The following is a 26,209-nucleotide window of genomic DNA, read 5'->3' as shown; positions in this document are numbered from 1 at the left end:
AAACAGATTTAATCATTAGCAGGACTGATGTAAAGACGTGCAGTAACATAATAAATATTGAATTAAAGGAGATAAATAATAATTAGGTTTGACTTGGAAAAGCAGTAAAAGTATTGTAAACATGAGCAACCGTGGAACGAGGGGGAAGGAGGTCAAAATAAGATATTGTGGAAAATGTTGTGTTTGTTTATTATAAAATGAAAATTATAAATAAAACATTAAAAATAAAAGTGAACTAAATTGATGTTCTCCCCCTGGTGTGCAAAAGCAAAGCAAAAGCATCCTGTGCCCTTTTAAAATGTGGTTCTTTTTTGGGGGGGGTTGTTGTTTGTATTTTGATTATATTGTGGTTTTATATTTTGATTAAATAAACTCACTGGAACTCAGTTCCAGCAACTCTCAGGTGGGCTCCACTGCCATTATAAGAAAACAAGACAGGCATTCATGATAAGTTCCAGCACCTCTTTTTTCTAGAAAAATAGCACTGGTTCTCCCCGCTCCACCATCATTGAGAGGTTTCTCACAGGGCACACTGGTGTGGTGTTGTGACTGAGAGCAGGAGCTATCCCTGCAGTTCAGATGTCACCTATCCCAATAACTCACCACATGGACTTAGGCAAGAGCCACATTCCAGCAACAACAAGAAACAAGCAGATTAGGAATCAGGAATAAAACTACTTGCTTCGCTTTAGGAAAAGGAGCAGTCAGAGAAAATGGAAAGTTTGCCACCGCTCTTAGCACTTATCTATCTCACTCAGGAAGTATAAAGCAAATCTCAGAGAGCAAATCTCACCTACGTACATTTGTTTCTCGGTGCTTTTCGATACAGTGGTACCTCGGGTTAAGAACTTAATTCGTTCCGGAGGTCCATACTTAACCTGAAACTGTTCTTAACCTGAAGCACCACTTTAGCTAATGGGGTCTCCCACTGCCGCAACGCTGATGCTGCGCGATTTCTGTTCTCATCCTGAAGCAAAGTTCTTAACCCGAGGTACTATTTCTGGGTTAGCAGAGTCTGTAACCTGAAGCGTCTGTAACCCGAGGTGCCACTGTACTCTTAAGCAGGGGTCGGCAAACTAAGGGTCGCAGGACGGATCAGGCCCAATTGCCTTCAGGATCCGGCCCGCGGACTGACCGTGGATCGGTGTGGGGATTTTGTTCATTTGGGCTGCGCCATTCCCCCCCTGCGCCATTCCATTCAACCCCTCCCTCTCACACACCGCGACGCCGACACCTCTCCCTCCCTCCTCCCAGCTTCTCCCCGCCCTGCCTAGAGGAGGAAGGGGGCTGGGTTGTGCTGGCTGAGCGCCATTTTAAGCAGCCCTTCTCCGGCCCGCCACAAGGTCTGAGGGACAGTGGACCGGCCCGCTGCTAAAAAAAATTGCCAACTCCTGCTCTTAACAAATAGCGTGAACCAAGGCCAGTCTGTTTATTTTTTGCTTTGCTTTCCTCTACAAAGTCACAAAATTCAACCACTGAAAGAAGAAGAAACATTCCGGAGGTGGAACATTTTATGAATACATTCTTGACTCAGAGAGGAAGTTTTAAGTCATCCTTGCTGCTAAGTCCCTTTGGTACACAAGTTTCTTCCACGGAAAATAACCAGAAGTGACCAGGGGGCGGTGGTGGGGGTGGCGGAAAATGTGCTAGAATTCTTCTTGCTCTAGAGGCATACAAAATATTTCAACAGGGGAAGAGCACGAGCACAGATTAACCACAGCAGTTATCTGAATGCAGAATGACTTTCAGGAAGTCGCACAAGAATTGCTGCAATGTGTCTTTTGAAAACACTCCATAAGCATGGCTTCTAATAAAACTAGCAGCAACCTATGCCTGGGTAGTCCTTCCTGTGTGGCTTTCCCCTCCCACCCTGTGCCACAACACTGAGCCCAGCTGATAAAAGTAAAAAAAAACCTAGTCCTTTCCCCTTATGCATAGCTGTCAACCGTCCCTTATTTGGTGGGAAAGTCCCTTATCCCAGCGCTGTGTCCTGCTGCTGTCCCTTATTGATGATGTCCCTTAAATTTCCTGGGTTTCAAAGGAAGCAGTTCCTCTCCCTCCTTCCCTGCCGGCCAGGGAGGAGGGAGGCTCCAACTGTGTGGCTTGGCTGCGTTGCTCACCCAATAAGGAGTCTAAGAACGACTGGGGGGTGGAGCTTGCATGCCTTGTGCCAATCAAATTGGCCGCGTTACCTGGGGACTCGCCTTTGCTCAGCGCTTCCCAGTGGAGAGGTAACAGTGGTTTCCCTTGCTGCACCCCCTTTGCCGGGTTGCTGTGCTGTGGGAATCACCGCTTGAGGCTTCGTTTGGCTGCTGGCTGGGCTTTCTGCCTTTGGCTCGGAGGGGCTCAGAAGCTGAGCATACCTGTGTTTGGAAAATCCCTTATTCTGGCTGCTGATCCCTTATTTTCGAGGCGCTGATCCCTTATTTTCAAATCTGTAAGTTGACAGCTATGCCCTTATGGGGTACCCAAGACCCCATACAGAGTCCTTTTGTAGGTTCTCTATCGGTAGGAGAAAATAATAGAGGCCAACCAGAGAATATTGAGAAGCAGGGCAGCTAGTAAGCCTGATCTTTATTGAACTGTTGCAACAGAGTGCTCCCCTCACCCGCAGGAGAGGAGGAGGACCCCAAACAAAGGCGTGCCCGCCCTTATATAGATATTTTAAATTGCCCGCCCTGGAGTCCAAGACCACCCCCAGAAACATCATACATACATCACAGAAGGGGTGTAGCCCAAGACCACCCCCCAGATACATCATACCTACATCACAGAAAAGGCGGTCTACAACAGAAATCTGAGTGCATTGTTTATCTCCTATCTGGCAAGTTACCTGATTGCATTGGGTTTTGGCCACTCTTTTGTTATTATAACTACTTAATTCCTGAATCTAGGTCACAGGCTCACACCCTGTTCATATCTTGAATGTGCCCTTAAGACAGGATTTGTGAGGACAGGATTTGTGAGGAAAGAGACAATGGGGAGGTTTCCCACTTTGACCTTGCAGAGAAATATTTGAGGTCAGTTTGTTCAGGACGTAATCTGTGGGGTTTCAGAAATCTGGTTTATATATACAGTTATGAACATTTAATTTTTTTATATATGAAAAAATTATTATAACACCAGGCTATGTGAGCAAAGCAACGTGCCAGACACAAAGCAGCTATCCCACGACTAGGGGCATCGGTTGCTCAGCGGAGGAACAAGAATTACATAGGATAGGAATGAGAGGCTGGAAGCTAAACTGCATGCTAAGTTTTTTAGAAGCTGCTCTTCATACTGCCACTCTTATCAGGTGCAGAAAGCAGCTGATCAGCAGCTGCTGCTAGAGAGGAGAGGCGATTCAACAGCAAATAGCAGCTTCTCTTCCATTCCCCTTAACACAATGTACTTCACATAACATGCTCTGTTGACCCTGAGCCAGGGCACCTGACCTGCAGACCTGACTTCTGCAAAGTACAGGGAGTGTTGTTAGAGGATGGGACAGTGGGCCTGAGATCCAGGTCCTTGTCACCAGGCCTTCGTGCCAGATTCCAGTCTCCTTTCCCCTTTCCCTCCCCTTTCAAAAGGTGTTTTTGTTGTTACATTGCTTACACGAATGATAGGAAACCCAGTCTCTTTCATATGTGGTGGACTTGTAAAAGGGTAGAGACATCACCTTGCCAACAAACGTCTGTATAGTAAAAGCTATGGTTTTCCCAGTAGTGATGTATGGAAGTGAAAGCTGGACCATAAAGAAGGCTGATCACCGAATAATTGATGCTTTTGAATTATGGTGCTGGAGGAGACTCTTGAGAGTCCCATGGACTGCAAGAAGATCAAACCTCTCCATTCTTAAGGAAATCAGCCCTGAGTGCTCACTGGAAGGACAGATCCTGAAGCTGAGGCTCCAATACTTTGGCCACCTCATGAGAAGAGAAGACTCCCTGGAAAAAACCCTGATGTTGGGAAAGATGGAGGGTACAAGGAGAAGGGGACGACAGAGGACGAGATGGTTGGACAGTGTTCTCGAAGCTACGAACATGAGTTTGACCAAACTGCGGGAGGCAGTGGAAGACAGAAGTGCCTGGTGTGCTCTGGTCCATGGGGTCACGACGAGTCAGACACAACTAAACCACTAAACAACAACAAAAGAGTATTGGGAAATTATCCTTAATGAATTGAAAAAAAATGTTTAAAAGTACAGTGGACGCTCGGGTTGCAAACGTGATCTGTGTAGGATGCACGTTCGCAAGCCGCAGCAGTGCATCTGCGCAAGTGCAGGTTGCGATTTGGTGCTTCTGCGCATGCGCAAAGCACAATTTAGCACTTTTGCGCATGCGCGACTGCCGAAACCTGGAAGTAACCCATTCCATTACTTTCGGGTTTCAGCGGTCCATAACCCAAAAAAACGCAACCTCAAGCGTCTGTAACCTGAGGTATGACTGTACTTTCCCCCAAAACCAGAGTCCTTTCTGTAGGGGATAATTCAGACTGAAATTCCCAGGTGTCAAAAAAGGTTATTTATGTATGCCACTACTGCGGCCAGTGTTTTGTTAGCCCAAAAATGGAAAACGAGCGAGGTCCCAAACAAAGAAGAATGGCAACTTAAGCTGACAGAATATGCACAACTCACAGACTTAACACAGAGTAAGAGAACAAGCATACGTTTAAAGAAGATTGGAAAACGTTTATTGAATATATGTGAAATAACTGTGTACAGCTAAAAATGCTGGCAGCATTAAGATAAATCTGACGGTGTAAATATGCACCCGTACTTTATTTTTTTTTTTTTTTTTTTTTTTTTGCAAGTAAATTTTTATTCAGAATTTGTACAAAAAAAAAAGAAAAAAGAACTAACAGATACAAAAATAAACATTTTAACATAAATTATTCATCCTATTTTCATACTATACAAAAAGAAAACATACAATCATACAAAAAATAATAATATAACCATTAGGCTCTCCTTAGCCTTTGACTTCCCTTCACCCTTTTGGTAAGTATCAAATAAATCTCGGATTGCGTAGTTAGTTTATTAAAGTTTATAGTTATTAGCTGATAAAGTTTTTCTAATACCGCCAGTTCCTCCTATATATCCGTTCCAATATATTTCCAAAATTTACTCCAATTTTTTTGAAATTTCTGGTCGTCTTGGTCTCGTATTCTGCCTGTTAATCTATCTAGCTCGGCATAGTTGATCATTTTGACCTGCCAGTCACTTATGTTAGGAATAGTTTCTATTTTCCAGTTTTGTGCCAGCATAATTCTTGCGGCTGTGGTGGCATAGAGAAATATTTTTTTATCTTCATTTTTTATTTCCTTACCCATTATTCCCAGCAAAAAGGCCTCAGGTCTCTTGGGAAAAGTATATTTAAAAACTTTTTTAAGTTCATTATAAATTGCTTCCCAAAAAACCTTCACCTTGTTGCATTGCCACCACATATGGTAGAGGTCTCCCTCCACTTCACCACATTTCCAGCATGTCTTATTTTCTGATCTATAGATTTTAGCCAATTTTGCCGGCGTAAGATACCATCTATAGAGCATTTTCCAGACATTTTCTCTCAAACTCGTACAGGCCGTAAATTTAATATCTCTATTCCACAATTTCAACCACTTTTCAAACTCGATGTTATAACCGAAGTCAATTGCCCATTTAATCATTGCCTCTTTGACTTCCTCGTCTTTTGTATGCCATTCCAGTAATATGTCATATAATTTAGACAATGTTTTGTTTTTACCTTCTATTATTTCTATATTAAATTTTGATTTCTTGTCCTCAAAGCCCATTTTTCTTTTATCTTGTTTTAACATATCATTCACCTGATGATATTGTAGCCAACCGGTGAATTGATCCTTTATTTCCTCATACGGTTTAAGTTTAAGCCCTTGTTCTGATTTTCTTACCAAATCTTCGTAGGTGGCTGTCTTCCCTTCCATGTTGTTTTTTTTTATTGTTAAGACCTCTACTGGTGAAATCCACCATGGTGTTTTTCTTTCGAGAAGGTTCTTATTTCTTTCCCAGACCTGATATATTGGTCCCCTGAAAATGTGGTTTAAGAAAGCCCTGTGGACTTTCACCTTCTCGTACCAGAGATATGCGTGCCACCCATACCGATTATTGAAACCTTCTAAATCCAGTAGGTCTCTGTTCTCCAATTTTATCCAATCTTTTAGCCAAAGTAGGCACGCTGCTTCATAATATAGGCTCAGATCTGGGAGAGCAAAACCTCCTCTTTCCTTTTTATCAGTTAGTATTTTCAGTTTAATCCTTGGTCTTTTCCCCTGCCAGATGAATTTCATCAGGGTTCTCTGCCATTCTTTACATTGTTTTAAACCTTTAATAACTGGAAGAGTTTGAAATAAAAACAACATCCTCGGCAAAACGTTCATTTTAACCACTATCTTCCCTAAAAAGGAAAATTTCATCCTCCCCCATATTTCCAGATCTTTCTTTATTTTTTTCCATGTAACTTCATAATTATCTTTATATAGGTTTATGTTTTTTGCCGTGATCCACACTCCCAAATATTTCACTTTTTTCACCACCTTGATTTCCACTTTTTGTTCTAAATCTTTCGTTTCTTCCTTAGTTAGATTTTTAACCAGCATTTTAGTTTTATTCTTGTTTACCTTAAAACCTGCCACCTCTCCAAATTCCTCAATTTTTTGTAATGCTTCTTTTACACTATCTTGTGGATCTTCCAAAGTCAGAACAATATCGTCGGCAAAGGCTTTAATTTTGAATTCCTTCTTTCCTACTCTAATTCCTTTCACTTCTGTTGCCTCCCTCAGTCTCTTATTAAGTACTTCCAAAATTACAATAAATAATAAGGGGGACAGGGGGCAACCTTGTCTGGTCCCTTTATAAATGTTAAAATATTCTGTTGTATTATTATTTATCACCAGCTTTGCTTTCTGTTCTTTGTATATTGCTTCTATGCCTCTTCTAAATTTTTCGCCAATTCCCATCCTTTCCAAAACCTTCTTTAGGAAGTTCCAGGAAACATTGTCAAATGCCTTTTCGGCGTCTATGAAAACCAGTGCGGCTTTTCTGTCTATTTTCATGTCCAGGTATTCAATAATGTCAATCAAATTCCTTACATTATCCCGTAATTGTCTCCCTGGGAGAAATCCTGTTTGATCACCATGAATTTTATTAATCAAGACCTTCTTTAATCTTTCCGCCATTATGTCTGCAAATAGCTTATAATCATTATTTAATAATGAGATTGGCCTATAGTTCTTTACTTCCATAGTGTCCACCTCTTTTTTAGGGATCAATGTAACATAGGCTTCCTTCCAGGTATTAGGTATCTTTCCTTCTCTCAATATATTGTTCATAACCTCTCCCAGCACTGGTGATATTTGGTTAATTAATATTTTATAATATTTGGCCGGAAGGCCGTCCGGTCCCGGCGCCTTCTCAGCTTTCATCTTTTTAATAGCCTTTTTTATCTCTTCCTGTGTTATTTTCTCCTCTAGTGCTGCTCTTTCATCTTCTACAATTTGTTCCAGATGGTGTTTTTGCAGAAATTGATCTATTTCTTGTTCTGTTTCCTCTCCTCTTTTGTACAAATCCTTATAATATCTTTGGAATATTCTTTTTATTTCTTTTGGTTCTTCCATAATCATATCTCCTTCTTTTATTTTACTGATCGTACTCAACTTCTTCCTTTCTCTCAACTGCCACGCTAGATATTTCCCTATCTTATTTGCGGACTCAAAGTTCTTTTGATTCATCCTCTTAATTTTCCACTCTATCTCTTGGTTAATTATTGTAGCAAATTTAGCTTGTAGTATTTTTAAGTTCTGTTTTAAACTTTCTTCACTAGGGTTAACAGTTAATTTTCTTTCATTTTCCATAATCTGTGTTAAAATCTGCTCTTTCTTTTTTTCTTTTTCTTTTCTTAATTGGGTATTTTTCTGAATCAAAAAACCCCTCATGACCGCTTTTCCTGCGTCCCACACCATCTCTATGGAAGTTTCTCCATTTAAATTCCACCTAAAGTATTCTTCAATTGTTTCTATAGCCTTATTTACTATCCTTTGATCATTAAATAAATATTCATTCATTCTCCATCTGGCTGTTTTAACCTCTCTACCTTTTAACTCCATGGAAACCGCACTATGATCAGATAAAGTTCGGGGCCAAATTTCAGACTTAATTAAATTCTGTACCAATTCCCTCGAGACCCAAATACTGTCTATCCTCCCCCAGCTCTGATTCGGATTTGAAAAAAAAGTGAATTGTTTTGCAGTAGGGTTTTTAAACCTCCAGACATCCGTCAATCCCAAATTATTTACCATGTCGAAGAAAGATCGTGGTAGTTTACCTTCTTTCCCATCTTGTCTTTTTGTTAATCTATCCATATTCGGCGTCACCACCCCATTAAAATCTCCCATCAATATCATTTTCTGGTCCATCCATTCCATTAGTATATTATCTAATTCCAAAAAGAAAGCTGATTTTTTCTCATTCGGGGCGTATATTCCAACCACAACTATTTTTTCTCCATGAAACACCATCTGTACCACCACTATTCTCCCATGTTCATCTTTGTACAGTAATTGCGGGTCATATTTTTCCTTTATATAAATTACTACCCCTCTTTTCTTAACCTTGTCGGAGGTCACAAAGTCCAATCCCAATCTCTTATTACTTAATACTCTCTTGTGTTTTCCTATAACATGCGTTTCTTGAAGACAAATTAAATCCCAATTCTTTTTCAACAATACATGTGCAATCTGATTCCTCTTATTTTTATTATTCAAACCGTTCACATTCCAGCTTATTGTTTTTAAAGCCATCTATTAAACTATTCTAGCTAATTTAACTAGATTAAATAGAGACTACTGTTCCTTGCTTTCCTCCTCTTGTTCTTCTCCTTCTCCTGTTAAGCTCTCCTCTTTTTCTTCTTCTTCACTCCCTTCACCCTCCTCGTCTCTCTGTCGTTCCTCCCTTTCCACCTCCCCTTCAACTTTTCCCAGGTCCTTCTCGTATCTCCTCGCAAATTTTTGGAGTTCAATACTGGTGCTTAATTTAAACCTTTTTTCCTTAAAGTAGAATGAAACGCCTTCGGGAAACTCCCATCTATACAATATCCCATTCTTCTTCAATTGGTTTGTTAATTTTTTGTATGGCTCTCTCCTTCGAAGAAATCTCGAAGGAATTTCTCTAAAGATAATAATTGGGCTTCCTCCAATATATAACCTTTTTATGTGGTTCTGTTGCAGTATTTCATTTCTTATTTCCAAAGTGTTGAACATGACAATTACATCACCTGGCAGCTTTTTCTTTCTGGCTCTGTCTAATTTTGGTCTTATTCGAAAAATATTTACTAAATGACAGTTTATCTCCTCCTCGCTCTTATTTAACCAAGTTGCCAGCTCTTTTATCATTTTAGATCTAATATTCTCATTTGGGGTCTCTGGTACACCCCTCAGTTTTAGGTTGGTTTGATTTTGCCTCATTTGCGTCATAGCCATATTGTCCAACAACTCTTCCTGCACTCTTTCTATCTCTTTAACTTCTACTCTAATTCTATCCACCTCCTTCTTACTAATTTTCGTATCTTTTTGCACCTTTTTCATTGAATCTTCCAAAACCTTAGTTTTTACTGATAAATCTTTAACCTTTCCTGTCAATTCCCCCACCACTCCCTCCAATTTCTTATCCAAAGTGTCCTGTACCTCAAGTAATTTTCTCTCAATATATTGTTCATTATTTTTGAACTCTTTCCTTATTTCGGCCATCAGACTGCTATAGTCTTTAATTTCTTTACTTTCCTTAGCATCCTCTTGCCTCGACGACCTCCTTTCCGCTGGTGTTGCCACGCCTTTTTTTGCACCGTTTGTCATTTTGTAGGTTTGAAAGGTCTTGGGGTCCACCACACTAATGTTATTCAAAAAGGGATGAGGCACAGGATCACCGATAGTCTCTGATGGGTTAATAGGTTACCGGGTCTGGCGTTGGGGTATAATAGCAGATATTAGTCATCACACATCAGGCTATACACAAAGTTTTACAATCTTTACCTTTTACAGTCTTTGTCCTCTTAGAGGGTGGTATTATAGAGGTCTGGCGTCACCAAAAATTTTCCTTTACTGGAGACTTGGAGGTTCTTCAGGAAGTGTTCTTTATGCTGGTTTAACTTCTCCTAATTGGCTTTTGGCGCATGTCCCTTTAAATCTCAGATACATGCAGAGGCGTAGTAGATCAAGGACAAGATGAAATGGCGGGTAACAAAGCCAAGTTAAGTCTCGAAATGGCTTCCTCCTCCCTTTTTTATACCCATAGGGAAGTCACTAACATAACACCAGCATTAAGGTCTGGGGAAGACCCAGGCTTTCTTCCACCCACTTCAAACAAAAAAGTTGATGTTAACAATAACGTCCTCAAAAAACCTGTCAGTTAAAGCATCAACCAAATGCCCCAGAAACCTCCTTTCCTCCTCTCAAACCCGATAAAGAGTCTCTCAATCAGAAAAAAAGAAAACTCAGTATTACCTTGCTTCCAACTCTTTGTACTTTGTACTTTGTAAAATGTACTTTATTACCGAGGATATTCCTTCCCCTCGCTAGCGGTTACTTTCTTGCTCTTTCATTCACGTCTGCCAGCTTTTCGCTTTACTCCTTTATCATTCTTACCGCCAGTAGTGAATTCCTCCTTCTTTTGTCTTTAATTACTTCTCCGCTGGGTACTTCATTCAACATTCCTTTTGCTTTTACTTTGATTGTTTTCCAGTGTTCTCCCTCCTCTGCTTTCATCAAAGCTTTAGAACTATTTCCCAGCTTTTCCTCTGTTGTCGGAGGTCCGCCGCTTTCACTCGGAGCCTGAGGCTTCACAGCATGGAGTCTGATATTTCCCCTTCTCGCTGCGGCTCCAGCCTTGTTAAACACCGGCAACACAGGCGAGCACACGCAGCCTTGCTGGGTATTATGGCCAACAGGATATTCCACCTGTGGTTTAGGGGTTCACGGAGCCTTCGTGACCCCTCTAAGACCCCCACGCTGTTCGAGGCTCCTCAGACGAGGTGCCTCGCGCTCCTTCCCGTGGCCGCGGCGTCCCGGAAGCCCCCGCACCCGTACTTTAAGATCCACAGATAGATGTGGCGGATGGAGGAAACTTGGCCAAAAATCTGAAAATGCTGGCAGCATTAAGATAAATTAAGCAGTGTAAGCAAGTTATGATAGATGCAATAATGGAATACTGAAGGGTATAGTTCATGTAAAATATGCAGGAATTTATGTAAAATGAACCATGGAAAGAGAAGAAGGGAACTCATTGATATCTTATAGGTGTAAAATGAGTATTTTAAAACAGAAAATTTAACAAACATACACACATTTATATCCCGCCCATCTGGCTGGGTTTCCCCAGCCACTCTCTCTATTTATATACCCAGTTTCTTGTGACACACCACTCAACTGCCCTGAATTAAACAGGATTGACAGCCCCAGTTTTTGTTTGATGTCCATGATGTTTTATGGTGTTTTTAAGTCGCATTTTAATCAATGTTTTGTATTTGCTGTTAGCCACCCTGAGCCCGGTTTTTAAACCGGGAAGGGCGGGGTAAAAATATATATTTTTTACTATTATTACTATTATGTCCTGCTTTTGCCTCTTTACCTCTTTCTCCTCCTCTGGGACAGCCTACCATAGGCTCCACCGCCATTGTGACCAACCTCTGCTGCTGCCGTATACCTGGGAGCAGGCACAGTGCATCGGGAAGCGCACTGCCGGACGAAGGAGCGCCACTTCCAGAAGCTATAGCGAGGCCGAGAAGGCTAAACACATGTGCACCCACCCACACCCCTATGCCTGCCCCTCTGTCCTCTATCTGGGCAAGCAAGAGGCGTTATCAAGGACACATCCTAGCTAAACGAAAACACTCAAGGATGGTGCAATGCAGAGTCAGTGAAAGGCACTTCCTGGGGAAAAGGGATATACAGTGGTACCTCGGCTTACATACGCTTCAGGTTATATACGCTTCAGGTTACAGACTCCGCTAACCCAGAAATAGTGCTTCAGATTAAGAACTTTGCTTCAGGATGAGAACAGAAATCGTGCTCCGGCGGCGCGGCAGCAGCAGGAGACCCCATTAGCTAAAGTGGTGCTTCAGGTTAAGAACAGTTTCAGGTTAAGTACGGACCTCCGGAACGAATTAAGTACTTAACTCGAGGTACCACTGTAGTTGGGGAGAGGGTGCGCTGTGGGGAGGGTCCCAAGGGGTCTGGAGGGCCACTTTAGCCCCCTACTCTGAGCTTCCCCACCCTTGGCTTAGTGGGTAGCTGGGCACATTGAAAAGCACAGTACTGGTGAGGTGAAAGATCTTAATTAGGTAGGTAAAAAGGTAAAGGGACCCCTGACCATTAGGTCCAGTCGTGGCCGACTCTGGGGTTGCGGTGCTCATCTCGCTTTATTGGCCAAGGGAGCCGGCGTACAGCTACCGGGTCATGTGGCCAGCATGACTAAGCCGCTTCTGGCGAACCACAGCAGCGCACGGAAACGCCGTTAACCTTCCCGCCGGAGTGGTACCTATTTATCTACTTGCACTTTGACGTGCTTTCAAACTGCTAGGTTGGCAGGGGCAGGGACTGAGTAATGGGAGCTCACCCCGTTGCGGGGATTCGAACCGCCAACCTTCCGATCGGCAAGCCCTAGGCTCTGTGGTTTAGACCACCTGCGTCCCAATTAGGTAGGTAGGTAGATGCAAACTTGCACCATGGGCCTTTGTTCTGAGTCCTTTAAATACCTAGCAGCACCCTGCAGAAGGGGCTAGCAATGAACCAAGCGGCTCTTCTTGGGTTCTGCAGCAACCATATTCAGAGGCATAAGATTAGTGCCAGGGACTGGCTGGACACGGAGGAGTAGTGGCTGGTTACTGAGGAGTGAGCATCGGGAGGGGGGGAGGGTTGGAGACTGACTTGGAAGAAGGGATCCGTCACCTGGGGGCAGTGGCGTAGCGTGGGGGGTGCAGGGGGGCCGGCCGCACCGGGCGCAACATCTGGGGGGGCGCTCGCACTCGCAGCTCTCTGCCCCTACCTGGCTCACTCACTCTCTCTCACTGCAGTGCTGGCTGTGCGAATCCGATCCGAGCCGCTGGGTCGCCGCCCACTGTGGAGGGGGTGGGTGCCAGGCGTGCGGTGCGGAGAGAGAGCGAGGGACTATCTTGGGGAGGGACAGTGCAGTGGCCGCCTAGCGCAGCGCTGAGCGCGGGAGAGAACCACACCAGACCAGCCCAGGCAGCAGCAAGAAGAAGCTGGCAGCGGCGGCAGGTTAGGGGTTAGGGGGGGCAAATTACTTGCCTTCCCCCAGGTTAGGGGGCGCAAATTACTTGCCTTGCCCCGGGTTAGGGGGCGCAAATTACTTGCCTTGCCCCGGGTGCTGACAACCCACGCTACGCCGCTGTCTGGGGGAGCCTGTCACAGCCAGGAGATGAGAGGCAGAGGCAGGAGAAGAAAAGGTGTAAGAGGAGGGAGAGATGGGTCAGACTGGTGTGAAATCAAGGGCTTCCCTGCCTCTTCCTCCAGCCAAAACCTCCCCTGCTCCACTGTCTCCCAGGACCAGGAGAGGACTGAAGCAGGGGGAGCAGAAGCAGGGGTACATGTGGGCATAGTCCTCACCTACAACTCAGGTGGGGGAGATATAAAAGTTGAGGTCAGGGGCCTCTCGGATGCAGAGACGGCCTCATTAGATGCCCACACAAGAGTAGTTGAAAGATGTGGAAATGATGGGCATGCCTTTTCCTAACTTGTAAGCGTGCCTTTGACAATCAAGAGTGAATTCCTGGCATACAAAAGATGAACAGGTCAAATCTGTAATGATACACTGGGCAAAGGATCTGGGACATAATACTCAGATGGCAGACCGGGAAAGGTTATGAAAACAGATTTGAAATTTGCACGCTGAAAGCAAATTGTATGAAAATGATGTACCGGTGGTATTTGACTCCTAGTAAATTAGCAAAAATGTATAGAACAAGTACCAAGACCTGCTGGAAATGTAAAGAAAACGAAGGTACCTTTTATCACATGTGGTGGTCATGTAAGGTAATAAAAGCTTTCTGGGAGATGATATATAATGAAATGAAGAAAGTGTTTAAAATAACTTTTGTTAAAAAAACAGAAGCTTTTCTATTAGGAATTATAGATTCAGACGTTCCGAAGGATCAAAAGAGACTTGTTACGTACGCGACGATAGCCGCACGGATGCTACTAGCCCAGGGATGGGAAGAAGAAAGAGTCCCTACCAGAGAAGAATGGCAAGCTAAGCTGATGGACTACACCAAAATGGCAAAGATGACTGGAAAACTCAGGAACTAAGAGGACAAAAACTTTTTAAAAGGATAGGAAAAAATTGTAAGTTATTTAGGAGACCACTGCAAGCAGATGGAAACATTAGCAGGATTTTAATCTCACCTGTAATGTAACAAATACCATATGGATTGATATAAAATACAGATTATGGAATAATATGCAGTTGTAAATGTTGACAACAGGACCCATGGAGGGGGGGCAAGTCTCAAGATTCAGAGTAATCTCTATATATGGATACGCATTGGGATTGTTATAATTTTATACTTGTAAAATCAAATAAAAAATGATTTCAAAAGGAACGGAAAGACTTAATTCCTCACTCTGGGCATTCCCTGCCCAACCACGTCTTGACAGTCAGGAGGCACCCTACAGTTCTTGCCTGTATTTTAGAACTCGGATCCACCTGGCTTTCAAAGCCCGGTTCTTTCTTTTTGTTAAAGTATTACATAGGACAGGCGGCGGGGGGGGGGGGGGAACCACCCTGCAATTTGATCACATCAGTTTATCTGTAATGGGGCTGCACCAGCATTAACAAATACGTATTTCAAACATGACTGCCGCTCTTCCAGATATCCTTGCGTCTCAAGGGTAATGGAAATCTAATGGCGAAGCAGTAATGCGCAGATATGAAACCTGTGTTTATGTTGCCCGATGGGTTTAATACTTAGCCAAGCAATCAAAGAGAAGTCACCGTTGTGGTTCAGGGAGCAAACGCTGCAATAAAACTCAGGAGAGGCAGGGCTCGTATGCTAATGAGGCAAAGCGTTGCAATTCACCACAAGTCAGCTCCAGCAGCGCCATATCATGGTGCCCCTAACTGGCTGGAATACAGTAATTTCCATACAATTCGTTTAATCAGCCAGTTGTTCACGTGAAGTGCAGCAAATAGGTCCTGCAACTTGGAAACAGTGCTTAGCGTTAAAAGGAACGGAGCATCGCCGGTGGCAGTTAATGGCAGAACATTATTCTGAACATGCACCGTCTCAGACGAGAGATGGTGCCGTGATGTATTTTGCATTTTTTCCTCTGTCCCCTGCCACTCTGAAACCAGATGTGGAGGCTGAGCAGGTGGTTGAAGCCAAAATGCAAAATCGCGTCCTAAGCACATATTATCAAATTATCATTCCCATATCTCAGCGCTGGGCGGTCTTCCCCTTGCTCTCCTTCTTTCCCAGGGGAAACATTGTCTTTGCCTCTGGATTGATGCAAACAGCAATCTGTGGGAAACCTGAATTGCCATTTGCTCTGAATGAGCGCTAAAGAGCAGTTTTCCCTGGGGGAAAGCAGTGGTACAAGAGGAAATATGGATAAGCCCAAATGCTGGAAGAGGTGAGTTAGGCTGAAGAACCCTGCCAACTTACCAGTAGCACTTTAATGCGGCAATGCTTCAATATTTCTAACCGAAAGAAGCCACTTTTTAAGGTCATGAAGTGCTGGGCTGACACTAAAGGTAAAGGTAAAGGGACCCTGACCATTAGGTCCAGTCGTGACCGACTCTGGGGTTGTGGCGCTCATCTCGCTTTATTGGCCGAGGGAGCTGGCGTACAGCTTCCGGGTCATGTGGCCAGCATGACTAAGCCGCTTCTGGCAAACCAGAGCAGCGCAAGGAAATGCCGTTTACCTTCCCGCTGGAGCGGTACCTATTTATCTACTTGGACTTTGACGTGCTTTTGAACTGCTAGGTTGGCAGGAGCAGGGACCGAGAAATGGGAGCTCACCCCATTGCGGGGATTCGAACCGCCGACCTTCTGATGAGCAAGTCCTAGGCTCTGTAGTTTAACCCACAGAGCCACCCGCATCCCATGTGCTGACACTACTGCAGTGTCATTCCTTTGGACCAGAGTGTCCCAAATTCCTATATAACCTTGCTCACTGAGGGGTGAGTGTTTCCTACATTGGTCTCTCAGGCTAGTCTTCATCGCAAACGGTTAGAAGTACCTGAGGGCAAAGCTTTCTGCAATCCAATCTGATACTGACTTGTGAAGCACGGAATTCAGTATTCAGGTGAAAGCAGCATCTGCAACAGAAGATTGTATTATGTAATAATACAATTGTATTATAAAATACAAAAATATTATATAAATAACGAGGAGACCAGAAGTCATGTGGTGACATAATTATTTGTGGGCATTATTACATTTGGCGGACTAAGAAGAGCAGACAAAGGTAGTGATTATGGCTAGGACATTATGCCCTCTAGGACTAAGGTATCATAAAAAAGTCAAGGAGACATGCTCTTGGATAAGGGTGGTTATGTAATTTCAGCAAAGAAGGCAAATAAGATTACCCCCTTTGTTAAGTACAGCAAACATGCACTCGAGAACAAAGCAGTGGGTGGCACTCTTTAGGAGTAATAATAACAATAATTTTATTATTTGTACCCCACCCAGTGGGTTGCCCCAGCCACTCTAGGTGAGGTGAGTAACCCAGGTCTCTCTGAGCGTAAATGCTGTTGGTGTCCAGTCTTATCCTAGGCATGTTTACTCCTAAGAGTAAACCCCACCCAGACTTGGGGGCCCAATCAATGGTTGAGATAATAGACATAGAAACCACATGGTCCTCAGGAATCCTGCCCAGTGCATACTTCATATTTGTACCAGCTCAGCAACCGGCTTCTTGGGAATTTGCCCATGCCCATAACATTAACAGTAAGGGACGCGGGTGGTGCTGTGGGTTAAACCACAGAGCCTAGGACTTGCCGATCAGAAGGTTGGCGGTTTGAATCCCTGTGACGGGGTGAGCTCCCGTTGCTCAGTCCCAGCTCCTGCCAACCTAGCAGTTCGAAAGCACGTCAAAGTGCAAGTAGATAAATAGGTACTGCTCCGGCGGGAAGGTAAAGGATGTTTCTGTGCGCTGCACTGGTTCGCCAGAAGCGGCTAAGTCATGTTGGCCACATGACCCGGAAGCTGTACGCCGGCTCCCTCGGCCAATAAAGTGAGATGAGCGCCACAACCCCAGAGTCGGCCACGACTGGACCTAATGGTCAGGAGTCCCTTTACCTTATAACATTAACATGCATTTAACTGCAGCCTTCTCCTTCCTGGGAGTCTGCCACCAGTGGCATTGGCTTTCTTTTTGCAAGAGCTTTCCAAGTATTTTTCCAAATAAAATGGCGGGAAAGGGACATCATATGCAGCTCGTTTTTTAACAGTGGATATTTGTCAACATTTTTTTTGTGTTTTAGTGGCTTTCTGCACGTCCACTGTCCCACCCAGGCACATAGAGACAGGCCATAAACCCTCCACGTGGAGCATGGTACATCTACCGAAACACAAAGAGCAAAAAGGTGTATCAGATGTGTTACGGAAAAATCTAGGTGTGAGGCTGCTCAGTCACCCAGCTCGTCGGGCAGAATAAAGGAAGGAGTCCAGCCACCAACCGGAGCAAATAGCTGTAGACCAAAGTTTATTGTGCAACAGGTTCAAAGAGGAATTTTGAACCCCGAGGATGGGGTGACAATGACTTTTTTTAAAAAAAAATAATATTTATTGGGGGGGGGGAATTTTTTTTAAATTACACAAAAAAAAGACAAGACAGAAAAAAATAAAATAAAACCATCATTCTCAAATTCTCCACTTTCAATACCTTCTTTCTTTGACCTCCTCCTCCTCCCTTTTCTTGTATCCTGATTAATAATAATCGCAGCAAATGCTTTCCATAATTCATAGTATTCTGTCATTACATTACCTTAATCTATTTTCATCTTATCTTATAGAAAACCTTAAAGTTTAAAACTTAAATCTTATTTTTACCAACTTCTCCTAGCCATAACAGTCTTACCAAATTCTTTAGACATTTTTACAAGAGCCAAGTAATTTCATTTCAACATTTTTCTAGCATTCATCAATTTTATAGAACAATCCTAATGATAAAAAAAAAGAAATAAACAATCCAATCTTCATCCAGCGTCCCTTCCTCCTGGTCCCGGGTTTTGTCAGTCCTTTTTATCTTATTAATCTAGCACATTAACCTGGTGATCTTATATCCGAAGCCCTCAAGTCTCTTCCAAGTCCCTTCCGCAGCTCTTCTTCATATTTTCCTTTCATTCGTGGGAACTCCAGCTTGGTAATGTTTTTGACCCTTTTCAACAAATCAGCCCCTTTTCCATAGTCCAGACTAGACTCCATGTGGTATTTAAAAACATGTTTCAGATTCCCTCCAAAATTGAGAGCCCCCACAGCTCCAAACATCTGACGGCCCATTGCCAGACTCGAAAAGTCCAAATCTCCCTGTATAGGGGGGTCTGTCCAACCCCCCATTTCCAAACCAAACCAAACTTTATCTTTCCAAGTCTGGTTTTTTCCAAGTTCATTTATCAAATCCAAAAATTTATGTTCCTGCTGGGCCGCAGCTCCCTCCGTCTCTGGCGCCCAAGATTCAGCAGCATCCTCTTCTCTCAACTGTTCTGTCATGGCACACTCCTGTTTTAGCTCCTGGGTGGGCTCCATATAATTTCCCACTATCTGTTCAAAGGTTCTGGCCGCATTAGTCATCAAATCCGTCTTCTGGCTTAACTGATCCAATAGGGCATTTATTTTGCAGAGAGCACCCAACAGTGCTTCTGAAGACATTGTCCTGCAAGGTCACAAATCCTTTCCCACAGTTGTAATCTGTGACAGCTGCAAGCTCCCAGGAATTAGTTACAATTTCACAGTCCCCCTCTAGGGGGAAATCTTCTGGTTGTTCTTTCTTTTAAAAACAATAGCAACAAAGTTTCTTTTTTAAGGTATTTTGTCCATATTTGTTCTTTTTAAAATGTGAAAGGAAACAATGGAATCACTATGTTTCTCTTCTTTTAACTATCTGTCAAAGACATTTGTTTCTGGTCATTGAGCTTCAAACGTCAATTCTGACACCCCGCTCCAGGATCAGGACGGTGGAAAATTACTTTGCTTTAAACTCACTTCTGCAGGTTTAAACAGCCCAAAAAAGATCCCCCTTCTTCTCCTGCTGCCGAAGGGGGGTTCAGCGATTTTAAACGATGAAAGCCAATCCTTTGAAAGTGATTTTTAAAGCTCTAGTTTACGTTGTCTTTGCTTTATTCTGGCTACAAGGAAACGGAAGGCTGACTTCCTGTTTAGACCTTCCCGTTTCAGTACCAAATTAAGGTAAATTTTTAAGTCCAAATTCCTTTCTTTTTCGCCAGTTCTTATTTAAAGTCCAAATGTTCAATGTTCCAGTACTCACGGGTGGTTATTTTAGATGCCAAATTGTCCCAGGAAAAAGGCAGCGCTCTCCGGCAACGGCTATGCGGCTTCGCTCCTCAGAAAAAGCAATTGACTCACAGAACCGCGCCACTTCCCCCTCTTCGCTTCGGAGCCCATTAGTGGGTTCCTTTGCGGGTTGGGGGGGCGCTAAGGGTGCCCGCCGAGTCCCACGGTCACAGGCTTCATCCGCCTGTGATTTCCAGAAGGGTCCCCGCTTCGCCGTAGCGGAAAAGACCCGTTTCATGCGGAGCTGGTCCCTCCAGTTCAGGGGGAGTCCGCCATTGCCGATGGCGCCACCCCGGAAGTCAATGACTTTTAAAACTTTCCCACCATATCCCAGAATACAGTTCATACAGCATCACTGATACATCATTGCTACATCACTGACATGTCACCAAAGGGGAGGGGTAGACAGGGGTTACACCAGTTTAACCTTGGCAAACATGTCCAGACAAGTCCTTGGTACAAGATTAGCATAAGTAGACATGGCAGGGCAAGACCCAGGTATAAGATTAGCATAGACACCCAAAGTACAGTACAAGAGAACTTCCTTTGCATGTCTGAAGCCTGAGGCAACTCTGGTGATGAGATCTGGCTTCCCTTGGGAACAGTGAACCCAGCAATTGTCACCTCTGGGCATTTCTGTTGGGTTGAAATAAACGACAGACGAATGGCAAGTGTCATATGGGAGGCATCTACCGAGCATGTCTCGGCGAGTCCCTTTTATTGAATATTACAGCATTGCCACATATGTGCTTGTTGCTGATTGGTTAACACAAATACAATGCAAGGGTTGTATATAGGCATTAATCATCAATAGATTAAAGGTTGGGAAAGGGAACACAGAATTGGACAGGCGTGAAAACCTCCTTACTAGTGATTGATATAACAAGACTTAAACTATTACTAGTGATTGATATAGCAAGACTTAAGAGAACATAACTATCGCATCCCGTAAATGTGGTCAACCATGCATTAAGAACAGGTCAGGGTACAATGTTTCATGAATTCAATGTGAACTGAACATTCTAGGGTGGGTGAGGAAAGAATGTGCAGAAGGAAAACTTCCCATCACATTTCCTGGAGTGTATACATGTCTTCAAGCTTGGGGAGGTGGCAGGGAAAAGAGTCCTTTTTCCAAGGGCAAAATGGTGTTGGAATGGAGGAACTTGGCAAAGGTGTTGATTTTATATGATTCATAAAGCTAGGTATATTCCCTGAGCTGTCAAGTCGAAAGCATACATTCAGGCATAATATTTGTAACTGTTAACAACTTTAAAGATGTGCCCCCCCCCCCATAATTTCCATAACAGATGGGAGCCATGGAAAATAGGTCTACAGCTCCCCTTCCTTTGCACACTAATACGGGCCTCGTCTGCACTATACTGTACATTTAAAGCAGTGTCATAACACTTTAAACAGTCGTGGCTACCCCCAAATAATCTTGAGGAATTTTATTTTGCTTAGGAAGCAAACTCCAGATTATAGCTCTCTGAAAGGAAAGGGGGTATCTAAACAATCTGCAACACCCTTAACAAACCCGGTTCCAAAATTCTTTGGAGAATTAGATTTAAAGTGCTGTGACTGTTTGTTATTGCCTTAAATGTATAGTGCAGATTGAATCAGGGCTACAGTACAGGGGGTTTGCTGAAGGCTAGAATACGTCTCTCTGTCACCCTATTACACTATCAGGATGATAAATATTTTACTTTCATATCATCAGTGACATCAATGGTGTTTTATAGCATAAGCAAAAAAGACAATCCCATGACTCAAGAATGCATAACAAAGGGACTTCCGGGTTGGCGCCACCGGCAATGGCGGAATTCCTCTGATCGGGAGGAATTTGCCTCGTGGAAATTCGGGTCTGGCCACCACGGCGAAGGCGGAGACCCACTAAAAAACACAGGCGGGTGAAGCCTGTGAATGTGGGATTCGGCGGGCACCTTTTGCGCCTCCCCTACTCGCAGGGAAACCCGGTTTCGGGGATCCGGAGCGATGTGGGGTGAGCAGCGCGGTGCTTCGGATTGACTGCTTCTTCCACGGAGCGAAGCTGCATAGCTGTTGCCGGAGAGTGCTGACTTTTTCCTGTGGACAATTTGATCTTAAAGCAACTACCCGTGAGTAGAATGAAGAACTGGATTTTTAAACATCTTAATTTGGCACCGAAATGGGGGAGGCTCAAAACAGGAAGTCCACCTCCCCTTTTTGTAAACAAGACTGAGGCAAAGAGGCTGCAAGCTAAAGTCTTGGAAAGCCTATTGTAAAGGACTAAATTCTCATCAGTAAAAAATATTAAACCCCCCTTGGAAGCAGGAGAAGAGGGGGGAGGCTTTGGATTGTGTATTCCTGCAGGAGTGCGTGAGGAAGTTAAAATACCACCGTTCCGAACCTGGAAACGGGCTGCCAGTAAGACCGACGTGTCTTGGAAGGTTCATTGACAGCGAATAGAACGTTTGGTGACAGCTAGCATAAGAGAGATACATTGTTTCCATTGTCTTCGTCTGCACTTAAAAAGGAGTAAAAGTAACGGAAAATTGAAACAACTTTATTGAACCTTATTAAAAAAGGAGGAAAGTAATGGAAAATTGAAACTAACTTTGGATTATTGAAACTGTGTTTAAAAGAGGACATACTGACCGATACAAATACAACTCGCTTTCCCCTAGTGGAAGCTTTTGAAATTGGTTACTTGATAGGAGCTGGGCTAGGGGAATTTCCAGCTGCAAGATAAAAAAAGTGTGAGACTTTGGAATTGACCTTGAATCTCTTAAGTGTTATGGCAAACGGAAAGGAAAAAACAGACGGGATGTCAACAGAGGAGGCCTTAGTGGCTGCATTATTGAAAATAAACGATTTGCTGGAACAACTCCACAAGAAAACAGATGCGATAAATGTGAAATTGGATGTTGCAAATATTGAAATTGATTCAACTGTAGAAAGTTTAAATAACTTGGGACAAAAGGTGAATACCAATTCAGAAACCACTCAGAAACTGACACAGGAATCTACTTCGATATGGCAAACTGCAGATGAAGTCAGGGGAAAAACCCTTGCTGCTGAATCTAAAGTAATACAACTGGAGAGGAGAGTCCCATCCAGACAAAGACAACTTGATGAACATAAGTTGACATTTGTTATGATTGAACTTAAAGAAGAACGGATGAATTTGAGGACCAGAGCCCTATCTGAATTGGAAAAGGAAAGCTTGACAGAGTTTCAGGAGGCGATACTAACATTGGTTGAGAAAGAGAGATATTTGGGAGGTAGTATGACCGCCAAAAATGTGAATCTGCTTAAGGATAACTGTGAAGGATGTTGGATTGAAGAGAAGGGGGATTTGGAAATATGGACAAATCAGAAGGTGTTACTGTTGGGCCGAGTTATTGTGGTGGGGATGAGGGCTGCTGTGTTGCTGGGGATGTTGCTTTTGTTTCAAACATTGCAAGCTTTGGATGGGATGGAGGGTTTCAGGAGGTGGCAGAGGGATGCTCCTAGAGTTGTTTGGCAGGACAGGAAGCCTCGAGTAAAACTTAAGATATTGATGGATGTCAAAGAAGGAGGTGGACCTGCCCTGCCAGACCTTTAAACTTTGTTGTGAACCATCTGCTTTTTGCTGGTTGAGAGAATGGTTGCTTTTTGAAAACACTGAAGCATTGGACAATGGCAGATGAAGTTGATGGATTAGATGGAATTGGCGGAAATGACTGGCAAGATCCGAGACCAGGGTGAAGAGTCGGTGGAAGAAGATTGGAAAAAGTTTAAAGACTATTTAGAGAAATATTGTAAAATTAAGGAATGTTAGAAAAATGTTGGGATGAAATTATATGGCTTTAGCAGAAATGTCGTAAGGAATTAAGTATAAATAGATTAATAGAAAATTAAAGGAAAAGTATGGCAAGAATGTGTTAAGATAATTATAGAACAGAAAACAGAGTAAGATGGAAAGGAATTGCTGAAACAAATAATAGAAGTGGAATACAAAAAGGGAGGTGGGAGGAGGTCGCTGGAAATAAGTGAATGAAATATAAGATATTGAAAATGTTTGAGGTGTTTTTAAATTGTTTTTGCTTGTTTTTGTTTGTTTTGTTAGTCCATGTAGCATTTTTGTATTGTATTTGCATTGTTGTTTTTTTTTGTTTTTTTTTTTTTTTGTAGTGTTGTGTTGGAAATGTTAAAAAAGTAATAAATATCATTAAAAAAAAAAAGAATGCATAACAAAGATAGGAAAACAGGAGTTTTGTGTTGTTATGCTCCCCGACACACTCTGCAGAGACATGAAAAACGGACTACACATGGCATAATAGCATATATTTGCATATAGGTATCATCTTGAATATATGATAGCGTTTTTCTCATTATGCACCAAAGATGTTCCAAGCCCTTTTTTGCTAACCTTCTGCCTTTATCTCAAAAATAGCCAGTTTATTCACTTACATATGCACACATCTTCATCAGAATCTGATGACTGCCGAAATTCCAAGCATTCCAATGGAAGCTCTGTATCAAAGCATTTTTCAAACAAATGACCTCTCAACATTCCCCTGGCCATCCTGGGCAATTGAAAACCCGTTCTCCCTAACAAAATAAGGTTGCCCAATCACTCTATCACTGAGCAGGGCTGCAGTGAGGTCAATGGGGCATTCAGACTATTGCTATTTTTCTCTGGGATTGAATCACCACCCACAAATCCAGGTTGCACAATGAAAACTGAATCGGCTCTCTTGCACAACTAACCCACTTCCCCCCAAAAACAGACTTTTTGCAATGAAGAAAGTGGTGATGCAATGCACTGCAAAGTGTGAGGGACTGATTGCTTAGTAAACAGCCCGTGCCATCCCCATAAACTGAGCAAACACCTCAGGATGAACGCTTAAAAAGCAGGTTGGCTAGAAGTAACATTTGATGAGAAGCCATTATTTATTATGCTTATTATTTCAATTTCTTACCCACCCTTCACCATAAGGTCCGGTGGAGGGTTACAGCAGTTTAAAAATACAAGATTAAAAGCAGCTTAAAGGAAATTAGTCAGAAGAATATGTCAGGTCATGTATACAGGGTTTTTTTCAGCCAGAACCAGTACTTTTCCCCCTCAAAAAAATGTTTAGGGGTACTCTCATTTTCCTACTCATATTGAAATACTGCCCCTCAATGAGGCCAAACTTAGATTGACAAAATGTTTAGGGGTATGTGTACCGCTGCATTCCCCCAGGAAAAAAAAGCACTGGCCGGAACTTAATTCTGGCAACTCTCTGTTGGGTGCCATTGCCATTCTAAGAGAACAAGGGTGGTGTTCATGGTGCGTTCCAGACCTCTTTTTCTAGAAAAATAGCAGTGCGCAGATAGATAGAGGGGGAATGGGCAGAAGTGGTTGGGGTCTCTGTGGGAGTCTGGAAACATCGGGGGGGACAGTCTTTGGAGCTCCATTCTGCCCCCCCCCCATTGACCACCTGAGGCCAGTATTCAAAGTTCCCTTTTTTGTATTTTTATTAAATATTCTCTTGATTTACAGAAGTCTGTGCAATGTCTCTCTCTTGTATTTTTTCCATGTAACATTTTTACAAATCAGTTTCATTTGTTCTAGGCACATTTTGCGACACGGAATTTCATTAGCACGAGCCGTTTCTGAGCTCTGGGCGCAGTACTGCGCTGAAAATTTCAGATTAAAACTGCCACTGCTAGAAGGAAAAGAGGCCCCTTTTCTGCCTCCCCACTTCGAGCTACTCTCTGAAGACTGGAGAAGGGACCCTCTTAATAATATTAGGGGGGTGGGCAGCGGAAGGACTAGACTATAGCTTTCAACTTTTCCCTTTTCTTGTGAAAATCCTATTCGGAATAAGGGTATTTCCCTTAAAAAAAAGGGAAACGTTGACAGCTATGGACTAGACCATGTGAAAAATGAACATAATATTTTAGCTGCAGTGCATTCATTTTCAGCTTTCTATTCTTGTTATAAAAAAAGAAAGCGCCTAGACATTCCATTGTTGCACCCGTAACCAAGGTTTAAGGTGCCATCCCTGACCACTGGTCCTGTTAGCTAGGGATGATGGGAATTGTAGTCCCAAACATCTGGAGGGCTGGAGTTTGCTTATGCCTGCAGTCTGGCCATTTTGCCTCAAGCAGGGCCAGCCCTGGTTGTCTCCTGCTGAACAACAGAAGCTCTCTGCTTGGTTTGACAACTGTGAAATAAGCATTTTAAGTTACAGAACAAACCCTTTTAGTAGCAGCAGATATCCGCTGGCCTACCATAACTTTACTTCTAATCCCCTGCTTCCTCACTGTTCACTACAGCACCAACGAAGCTTCATAAATGGGTGAAGTGCAATATCATCACTTGTTTCTTTTCCTCCTAGTCCTTCATTTTTTCATTTTCCAACGGCTTTTTAAAAAAATTGCTGCAGACCTACAGTCTCAACCTTATGAGTCATCGGCATTACTCATCCTGTCAGCTAGACACCAGCTGTTCTCTCAGGGATAATTCGCTAGACGAGATGTGTCCTCAGAATGGCGATTCACGGTCCCTTCTCAAAGTGGGAGGGCAGGGAAGCGAGTAACAGGTTCCAGGCATCCTTGCAAAAACATCGGCCGCTATTTTGTGCTGGGAGCAACACAGAACACGAAAAGGCACTCAGAAACACTGGGGGTGACTAAGGAGCCTGGCAATAAAAGCGAGGCACGAGGCTGCCGCAGAAAAGATC

General features: G+C 43.1%; 1 long non-coding RNA gene across 1 annotated transcript in view; it reads right to left on the bottom strand.

The window, feature by feature from the left end:
* LOC308480693 overlaps positions 1 to 26,209 on the bottom strand; it is a 90,291-nt gene that overhangs the window by 16,412 nt on the left and 47,670 nt on the right. Inside the window, exon 2 of the long non-coding RNA XR_013988236.1 lies at positions 16,243 to 16,321. This is a non-coding gene — a long non-coding RNA (uncharacterized lncRNA). The remainder of the gene's footprint in view (positions 1 to 16,242; positions 16,322 to 26,209) is intronic.

Source organism: Podarcis pityusensis, assembly GCF_964106645.2.
Source record: "Podarcis pityusensis genome assembly, chromosome: 6".
In the NCBI taxonomy this organism is placed as follows: Eukaryota; Metazoa; Chordata; class Lepidosauria; order Squamata; family Lacertidae; genus Podarcis; species Podarcis pityusensis.
This window is presented reverse-complemented; position numbering and strand designations above follow the sequence as displayed.